Source organism: Cricetulus griseus, chromosome 4 (assembly GCF_003668045.3).
Source record: "Cricetulus griseus strain 17A/GY chromosome 4, alternate assembly CriGri-PICRH-1.0, whole genome shotgun sequence".
NCBI classification, from domain to species: domain Eukaryota; kingdom Metazoa; phylum Chordata; class Mammalia; order Rodentia; family Cricetidae; genus Cricetulus; species Cricetulus griseus.
The window spans coordinates 138,942,127-138,952,711 of record NC_048597.1 but is presented as its reverse complement, the minus strand read 5'-3'; the positions used below and the strand labels follow the sequence as shown (position 1 = coordinate 138,952,711).

Genomic DNA, 10,585 nt, shown 5'->3' with positions numbered 1-10,585 from the left:
GTCTTCAGTTCCAATTTGTTCTATTTCCAGGGAAGGCCATTATGTGCATCTGCAGAGTGATGGGTTGACATCTTCAAATGTGTAGTCGCCTCCTTCGGAAGCAGTGGATGACAGGAGCTCAGTGGAAAGGTAGAAGGGGGCCGGAGCCACCCCACCCTCCACAGCTTCAGCAAGATTTCTATACCCCCAAGAACACAGAATCAGTGCTAGAATCACAGAATCACAGAGTTATAGACCTCAGGATAGGAGGAATACCAGGATCAATTCCTGATGGATTAGCAATCAGGACACTTACATTCAAGTCTAATGTTGGCTTCCTTTCAGTGGGGTGATATTGGTGAGACCACTGGCCTCTCAGCATCTTAGTGTTTCTACCTACAAAGTGGACCTTCCTGCTTTCTGGCAGGCTCACTGTGAACATTCAGATCACGTTGTGTCCCCAGACACAGGTTCTTATTATTGCTATTTTTGAAGAGCTGAATGGCCATGGGGTCACAAGCTTCATGGGAGAAGTTTTAGTTAGATCCTGGTTCACATGCAGCCCCAGAAGCATAGCCTGCATGTTGCCCAACTGTATTTCCTGTAATCTTACAAGAGACCCAGGGGTCAGGGAGAAAACTGCTTGAGGAAAGTTCCCAGAGGCAGGAACATGTCCTGCTGGAGGTCTGAGGTAACTCGGGCAATTTACCCTACAGAATCCACAAGATTCCATGGGCAGGCATAGTCCTGCAGCCATGGCCTTGTTGCTTCAGAAGTGATGGCACCTCCATACCCTGGTGGGTAACTCCCTTCTTTATTTACTCATCTACTAGAAACCATAGCCACACTCACTCAACCCTTCATGATCTAGGGTTTGTTCTGCCACCTCTTCTCCCCTCTAAGAATGCCCCCTTCAGAAAGCAGGGAGCCTGAGGGAAATGAGGCTTAGCAACCTTCTTCTCTGGATCCCTTCCTCAGCTGATTTCCCTCCCTGAGAAGACCTGTGATGCATAGTTTCTCTCATTGTGGAGAAATGTGAGCTTCATCAGCTCATAGCTACTTCAGGACAGTTGTTGGTTTTAAGGGTCTGGAGCAAAATCAAGATGACTTCTGAGAATAACAATGGTTAGCAGAAGTGGGACACCAGTGACTCTTAGGAACTGTTTTCAGGATCCAGGGTCTTGAGCACTACCAGGGTCATCTTTCCCTCCTACAACTCAGCCTCTGAAGATTTGATTAAACTCCCAGGCAGGCACCTTTCCAGAGCTGAGCACAGGATGCCTACATCACTTAGGAACTTGGGCTACTTCATCACTTCAGGAAGAGCACAACCAGCTGATCCTGGATGTGTATGTGGGTGTGAATTTACACTTTGCCTGTGGATGGAAGCCTTGTCACATGTTAAACATTTGAACTCAGAGAAGATGTCATAAGCTTGCTATGGGCTGGGTCTGAACTTCCCTCTCTCCATGTGCTGTGACAGCATCAATACTTCTGATTTCTTCTGGTGTCAGCAGTTCTGTGACCTGGGGCATAGTGGGGACTAGTCCAGTCATTTTGGTTTGGGGTGTACATTTATGTGGTTTGGAGTCATGCAAGTGCATCTCTTTTAGTTTGCTTTATATTACTGTGATAAACCACCATGACCAAAAGCAACTTGGGAAAAAAGATTTAGTTCGGTTTATAGCTTGTAGCCCACCATTCAGGGAAGTCAGGCTAGAAAGTCAAGCAGGGCAGGAAACTGGAGGCAGGAGCAGAAACAGAAACAATGGAGGAATGCTTCTTACTGATTAGTTCCTCATGGTTTATTCAACCTGCTTTCTTATAGCACCTGGGATCACCTGCTACCTGGGGTAGCACTGATCACAATGAGTTAGGACCTCCCATATCAATCATCAGTCAAGCATTTAGAAAATGCAAATAGATCCATATCTATCACCCTGCACAAAACTCAAATCCAACTGGAACAAAGGCCTTAACATAAAACCAGATACACTGAACCTGATAGAAGAGAGAGTGGGGAATAGCCATGACTGCATTGGCACAGGAGACTGCTTCCTGAACATAACACCAGTAGCACAGGCACTAAGATCAACACTTAATAAATGGGATCTCAAGAAACCGAACAGCTTCTGTAAGAAGGACGCATTCCATAAAACAAATGGCAGCACACAGAATGGAAAAAGATCTTTATCAACCCTATATCTGACAGAAGGCTAATATCCAAAAGGTATTAAAAAAACTCAAGAAACTAGACATCAGCAAACTAAATTATACAATTAAAAATTGGGTGTATCTAAACAGAGAATTTTCAATAGAGGAATCTCAAGTGGCTGAGAAACACTTAAAGAAGTGTTCAACGTGCTTATCCATCAGGGAAATGCAGATCAAAATGACTTTGAGAGTCTGTATGCTGTCAGAATGGCTAAAATAAAAAACACAAATGACAGCTTATACTGGCAAGGATACAGAGAAAGGGAATGCTCCTCCACTGCTGGTGGTAGTACAAAGTTGTCCAGCCATTTTGGAAATAAATATGGCACTTTCTCAGAAAATCAGGAATCAGTTTACCTCAACACCCAGCTATATCACTCCTGGGCATATACTCAAAAGATGCTCCATCCTATCCCAATGACACTTGCTCAACTATGTTCATAGCAGCTTTATTCATAACAATAAGAAACAGGAAACAACCTAGATGTCCTTCAGTTGAAGAATGGATAAAGAAAATGTGGTGTATTTATTCCATAGAGTATTACTTAGCTGTTAAAAAAAAAAAAAAAAAAACGACCATCATGAAATTTTCAGACAAATGGATGAGACTTGAAAAAATCATCCTGAGTGTGGTAACTAGGATGCAGAAAGACAAACATGGTATATACTCACTTATAAGTGGACATTAGCTGTAAAGTTAAAGACAATCATGCTGCAGTCTACAGACGCAGAGAGGCTAAGTTAAAAAGAGGGTTTTTTTGGGGGGGATGCAATAATCTCTCTAGGAAGGGTAAATAAAATATATTTTGAGGATGAACTGCGGACAGGTAAGACTGGGAACAAGATGGATCAAGTGGGGGGAGGGAGAAATGATGGGAATTGGGGGCAATTTGGGAGCAAAGTGGAAACCTAGTGCTATGGAATCCACAAGAGTAACTCTAGCAAAGAGTAACTCTAGTAAAGAGGGTTTCAGAGCCTGAACTGGCCATCTTCTGTAACTAGGAAAGACCTCAGATAGGAGGGATTGGGACACCAACCTAGCCATAGAACATTCTCCCTACAGCCTGTACTGCCTACAGAGTGTTCTCAGACCAGAGCCTAACAGAACAGTCATCAAAGAGACCATAGAGACTTCATCTAGCAACTGATGGGAGCAGATGCAGAGGCCCACAACCAAACATTAGGCAGAGCTCTGGAAGTCCTGTAAGGGGTTCAGGGAGGAAGGATCAGGGACGTTGGGAGAACACAGCTCATAGAATCCTCTGACTGTGACTCAACTGACCAGTACTCATGGGGGCTTGTAGAGATCAGGGAGTCTGTGAGGGGTCTGACCTATACCCGCTGCTGCATATATTTTATGGCTGAGTAGCTTGGCTATTCTTGTGAGATTCCTAATAGGGGGAGCAGGGGCCATCTCCGGTGCTGATGGGACCCTTTTCCTCTTACTGGGTTGACCTGTCCAGCCTTGATATGAAGGTATGTGCCTGGTCTTATTGTAGCTTGTTATGCTGTGTTTGGTTGATGTTCCCCCTTTTCTGAGGGAAGGCGGTGGTGGGTGGTAGGCCTAGGGGAGAGGGAAGGTAGGAGGGAGAGACTGTAGGGAGAGGAAGGAGGGGAAATTATGATGAGGATGAAATATATGAGGTAAGAACTAAAAATAAAATGCACCACACACTTGCCCACAGGCCAGTTTGGTTGAGGCATATTTTCAATTAAGCTGTCCTCTTTCCACATGATTCTAGCATCTGTCAAGTTGACACAGACAGCAAAGTATCTAAGCAAGTGATGGACAAACAAACACTGGAATGGTGAGGGGATAAAAGGCAAAAGGCAGAAGCATGTACACATACTTTGGAACACATCTAAGTATAACAAAGGTATAAAACTGTAACCTTCCAAATGGAGTCCTGACTGACAGGTCAATGTGTTTTATCTTTGTAAAAATGGTAAGACCAGGTAGAATAAAGAACTCTGGATAGAGGCTTCCTTTTGTTCCTCAGGACTCAAACAGTGTACCTAGCACTAGCTGGAACAAGCTCGTTGGAAAAGCAAGTAAATTGGTCAGCCATTCTAGGGCCAGAACTGGTGTTTGTCCTTTTGTCTTTATCGCAAAAAGTTATGTTTCAAACTCCTTGTCATATGATTGGCTGAGCAAAGCAATTTCTAGAACATTCCTTCTACAGAGCATATTATGCTAAGCAGTGTTTCATCTCCTTCTCTTTCTGTCTCTCTCTGTCTCTATCTCTCTGTACTAGGGATTGAACTTTTTACTTTTTATTTTGAGACAGGGTCTCACCAATGTGCTCAGACTGACCTTAAATATGATATTCTCCTGCCTCAGCTTCTCTAGTAGATAGGATTATATGCCTGTGCCATAAGGTCTTGTGAAATTTCTTGGCTCTATTATTTTTTTAATTTTCTTTTTTTTTATTTATACTATTTTATTAAACAAATTATCAAAAAGTTCAAAAACATAATATTGCTGGTTTTTGTTTGAAGATTGCTCATCAAGAGAGGATTAAATTAAGCTGTGGTAAATCAACATTTACCACAGCTGCAGAAAATTAAATTGAATCTTTAGAAGGTATCACATATGGACCTGGTTGGGGCTGTAGACAATAAACTCATTGTAGTTGAGGGTATACCCTCTGAATTGAGAATTCCTGTGTCACTTGCTGGTCCTAAGCGTACTCTACTCCCATTCAGGGTGATGAAGTGGTCAGGGTTGGGAACCATCTTTCCCAGCCCCTTGGTGCTATGCTTGCCCTGAAGCAACCCTTCTGCCTTAGGATTGGCCTCCAGTAGCTCATTACACTGACCTAGAGCTACCTCTGATAGAAGAAGCAGTCCTGTGCTCTTTAGGGGAGAGGCAAAGCAGTAATTGGCATTCTTGGAAGACATGTCAGCAAAGTAGATTCTTTTCCCAAACATATAACCTGTGATGGGAGCCTCAGGTGGGGCCACTCGGAGTCTGTGGCTCAGGATTCCCACCCAGTTACTCAGTTTGGAACCGTGCCAGAGTAGCATTCCGTTAGGAGGATCCTTTCTGAAGGCCTATTTGTCCCCTTCCTTCTCTACATCAAAAACATCCAGCAAGGTCATGGTGTAGTCCTTATGTGTAGGAGCATGGGTAGACTGTAGGTACTTCGAAATCACTTTGAACTCGTAACTTTCATGGTTCAGGGGACACAATGCTCAGTGTAAGTTTTTATAGTGTTGGTCCAGTGGGTGTTCTGGGTCTTGGTGCCCTGATTTCACCATTTTAAGGGCAATTTCAATGTCCCCCAGTGCCTCTAGCAGTTGTACTTTGTCTGACAGTTCTTTCTCTGTCCATATTACTGGAGGGGTAGAGAGTCCGAAGTCATGTGGGATCTTGATGTAGAATTCATTGCATGCTTCAAGAAGAGCTCACCCATGCTGGTCAGTTCGAATACAATCCTCAGTCTTCTTGAGAGACTCAGAGTCTGCCTTGATTTGCTTCACTGTCAGCTTTCCAAGTGGGGCTTTCTTGATGTCATACTTCATTTTTATCATCATCTCTACCATTGTCTGCATGTTACAGATCAACTTTATCAGCTCCTGGACTAGAAGATCCAGCTGTGACTCTGGCTTCAAAATTTCAAGAGACTCCTTTTGCTTTGTTTTGTCTTCATCCTGCACACTGGCAGCATAGTCCATCTGTAGCATGTCCTATTTTCCAGATACTTTCTCAAAGTTCTCACGATTCTGCCAATGGTTTTTGGTTTTGTCAACGAATTTCCTCTGAAATGTTGCCTTTGCTTTGTTGATGTCACCAGAACAAGCCACCAAACTGTGCTGTCCCATTTTCCCAATTTGGGCCCACCTCACCCAAACACTGAAGTTCCTCTGGGCATCATCTTCTAACAGCTGAATAAGACAGTACTTGTTGTTGTTGAATTGGAGATTGGTTTGATTTAGCATGACATCATAGACATCATCTCCTTCACAATACACATGAGCCTTTCCCACCTTGGCTGTACACTCTGGGTCCACAGGAGCTTTGCCCTTTATGCGCAAGGCCTTCTCTGTCTTGCTGGCTGTTTGTCCTGTCTGCATCCTTTCCTCCAGCCTTAGGCCCCTTTCTCTGGCATGTATGCATTTTCTTGTCAGGAGGAGAGTCTTCTGTTGATTTGCTGCCATTATTAACTCTCTTGGCTTCATTTAGCACCTCAGAAGCTCACCTCCTGCAGTAGGCCAACCCCCTTGTTTCTAGAGGCTCAGGAGTATCCCTCCATGTGGGATAGGAATGAGTCCATTCCTATGCTATAGGGATAAGTACTGATCCACTACAAGAGGCCCCACAGATTTCCAACTTGATATAATTTAAATGGAAGAAAAAAGGGAACACTTTCAGGTTACAACAACCTTCCCTCCAGGAAAAAAATTAAAAATTCTTTCTTTAAATGGATCAATATGACAAATATATTCAGTAATTGGTCATGTCTAGTTCCTAATCAATGGAATTAAAAAGAAAGCCAAGCTTTTATAATCAATGTCTCAAAGAAGTAATTTTGGGTTCTTGTTTTATGAAATAAGTAATTTTCCTTCTTGAACACACAAGAAATTATTTATTACTATTATTATCATTGCTTATTATTATTATTATTATTATTATTATTATTATTGTGTGTGTTTACATGTATGATGTGTGTGTGTTTATAGATACGGTGTGTGTATGTGTGTGTGTGTGTGTGTGTATGTGTGTGCATGCCACAGCATGTGTGTGGATATCAGAGGACCATGCTGTGAAATCAGTTTTCTCATTTCACCTTTGTTTGGGTTCTGGGGATTAGATTCAGGTTCACAGGCTTCTGGAACAAGTACCTTTACCTTCTGAGCCAACTTGCTCCATTTCTGGGCAAGATGTCTTAATTGAGGAGCCTTTTCTCATCCTGTCCTCTAAAAATGCCGTTCAAAATGATCTTTGCTATAGCATACTTTCTCATGTGTTGGGGATCTAGACTTAAAAGGTAACACCCGAAAGCAGAGGAGATGCAGACTAAGAAGAAGAGGGTGAACACCAGGGAGTGAGGTCAGCAGATGGCAATGGGAGATGAACAAGGTCCAAGTACATGATATCTAAACATGACAAAATCATAAGGAATTCAATTTTGTGTACAATGAATCTATGCTAAATGTCTTTGTATTTACAAAATTATTTCCCCCTTTCATCCATTTCTTTCCTCTTTTCTTAATAACCCTTTCTTGTATTTTATGAATTTCAGGCCTGTGACTCCCTGAGGAGGTATAAAGAACTGAAGGTTTCCTGTAAGTTCCTGAGGGCATGGCCAAGCACATTGTACAATTTTCTCTGGCCCATTAGAAACTGTTCTTTCTGCCTATCTCCCACCTCTAGTTGCCAGGATGTCTGATTGACTCTCACTGGACTGTACTAGTTTCTACTGCACTTGTGACTTGTATTAAAGTTAATTGTAGTGGGGCTGAAGATATGGATCAACAGCTAAGAGTGTTGGCTGTCCTTCCACAGATCCCAAGATGTGTCCTGGCACCCATGTCAGGCAGCTCACCCACACCCATAACACCAGCTCCAATCTTCACTCTAAGGATTTTGGTTAACTAGAATCAAAGAAGAGGAGCCCAGGCATTTACAATTGTACCTGACAGCCTTGTTGTGTGTAGCTCCCAAATGCATCCCAAATGCATCTCTTACCTTTATAGACACAGTAAAATGCATCACCATCTTTCTTCCAACTACCTATAAATGTGAAGCTACACCTGGAACTTTGAATATGAGCAAGAAATGAATGGACCCATATGATTATTAAGCAGCTTCTCAAATCCAGAATATTATGTTTATATTGTTTTATTAATTATATTTGTTCTTTGAGATTTTCATACATGTATAAAATGTTTTCTAATTTCTCTCACCTCCCACCCCTGTCAACTTCCCCCATAGGTTCCTTTCTCGCAGTCAAATATTTTTGTTTTGGTTTTGTGACCTGCTGAGTTTAGCCAAGGACATTTATGTGACCAGGAAATTATTTGGAAATAAGAGCTTGGCGAGCTCACTGGTGGATACGCAAGTGAAGATGACTCTCCCTCCCCCAGAATCTTTCGTAGCTAATAACGCAGCAGGGAGAGGGAAGGTCCTGTGAATCCTCCTCATCCACGACTGATTATTCAAAGGGCCAGTCATGTGAAGACCCAGTACAGGTAACCCCAGTGGCTGTGAGTTCAAGATTGCAATGGTTGTGCCATGTTTAAAGGATGACATTTGTTAGTCCTTCTCTCTATCTCCTACATTTTTTCTGACCTTTTTTTCTGGGATGTTTTGTGAGCTTTATGGTTTACAGCTAAGTACTCCACAGTCACTTATTCACAGCACTTAGAGCAGCTATGAGTCTTTGTATTCACCACATTCACTGTAAAGTAGACTAATAGACTTCTGTCATTAAGGCCAAGAGTAGCATTTGTATATAGGTATAGACATAGATATTTGGAAGGCAGTTTGACACTATGCCAATTTAACTAAGCGACAGTTGTAAGTTCCCTACTAGGGCCTATGACTTCTTTAACCATAAGTTTTTGGCCAGGTTTGCAGTATTATGCATGGATTCTCTCCTATGGAGACCTCAAATCCAATTTTAGAGTGTTTAGCCCCTTAACAGTCATGACACTATTGTACAAATAGGTACATTTTGGCCAGCAGTTGGTTCATAGTGTTCTCAGCTGTATGAGAACATTGATACTTTTTCTTCCTAGCACTTTCCAATACCAAAAACTATGTAGTGTGGGAGAAGTTTCCAGCTCAGTTACAGTTGGTATTCTCTGTATCTTGCTGCCAAGGTATAGGGTATTTTCAGCAATAGGAACTTTTCAGCTACTTTTTTGGTAACCAAGACTAATTGTGGTGATATATTATTTATGATTTATTAAAGCTTCAAGCTGAAGTTCAGAGAAGCAAAGCAGATATATCACCACAAGTAATTGCAAGAGCTAATAGGTTTTGTGGGCCTCTGGGGCCTCCTTGACCAACAAATCATACAAATACCTACACCTGGTATTGAAACACAGGTCCAAACTCTTCTTGGAGAGATTATAGTCTAGAGACCTAGGGCAGAACAGCAGTTGAAATATGAAGGCTGATGATGCAAATTTCTTTTATTCCTTTATTCATGGAGAAACTAGATTTTATTTTTTTATACTCCTGTACTAGAGTATATGTGCTAGGCCCTAGGTTGTATTCCTAGCATTGGAAAATACAAAGAGATGGTTTCAACTGGTAGAGGAACCCTATCAGCATTTGATTGGAGGACAATCTGCATTGCTCAGTCTACTGATTTAAATGTTAACTAAGTTAATATCCCCAATTAAACACTTGAACAGAAAAATCATAATACTATTTGACCAAATGCCTGGGCACTTTGTAAAGTTGACACATAAAATTTATTGCAAGTCCACTTCTTATGAACTTGGTACCCAGATATGTCAGCTTATGCTATAGTACTCATCACACAAAGTCAGTAACAGGAGCACATTTCTGTTTAACATAATAAGACACATATATGCCCATGTATATTATAATAAACAGAATTTAATGTTCATTACAAATACAACCTTCATTTCTATTAATTTGTCCTACAGTCTTTTTTGATGTGTGTAACTACCTTACCTCACTACTTGTTCTCTGTTCCCTTGCCTAGCTGTGGTTTTTTTTGTCTGGTGAAGTAACCCACACCTTTATTACTTAAAGGTCCAGGCTACCAGTGGTCCTGACTTAACTGGACAGTTGTGGTTTTCCATTAGCCTCAATCATGGAGCACCATGACATTAAGAAACACCCCAAGAAATCTCCTGTATCATGAAACAACTTTTTCTTACCTCCATTGTGGATGAGCAGTCAACCAGCCTCTCACACTGCAGCACAGCAGCTCACTTCTGTTGATTCAAAAGCACGTGGGGCCAAAACTATCCTGGAGAAGCCTTAGCTTCCAAATCAGGGAGAAAACAATTTCCCAGGGTACTTGACCATCCCTTTTATACTTAAGGTCTGGAGTCTGGAAAAGTATAAAGTTGTAATGATAGGACGAAAATCTTGTTAGGAGACAAGGGATAATAGAGTATTGTGCTATACCTACTTTTGCCCCTTGGCTTGTGATTTTATTACACAACCAATCTGTAGTTATGAACGTCCCTCTCCTCCTTGTAGAGAAGGTTAAAAGCTACTTTTATACATCTTAATTCTTAATTGGGATCTAGCACTGGGTCAGCAATGAAACTGACAAAACAGATTTGACAGGAGGAAAGATTACACACTTTATTTTGCATGTACATGGTAAAAACCAAAAGACACAGTCAAAACAAAATGCCTTCACACATTTTATATAAAGGATTATGAATGTGTGAAAAG

General features: G+C 41.6%; 1 pseudogene; it reads right to left on the bottom strand.

The window, feature by feature from the left end:
• Positions 1-4,738: 4,738 nt before the first annotated feature.
• LOC100751288 lies at positions 4,739-10,062 on the bottom strand (annotated as a pseudogene).
• Between the last annotated feature and the right edge of the window lie 523 nt (positions 10,063-10,585).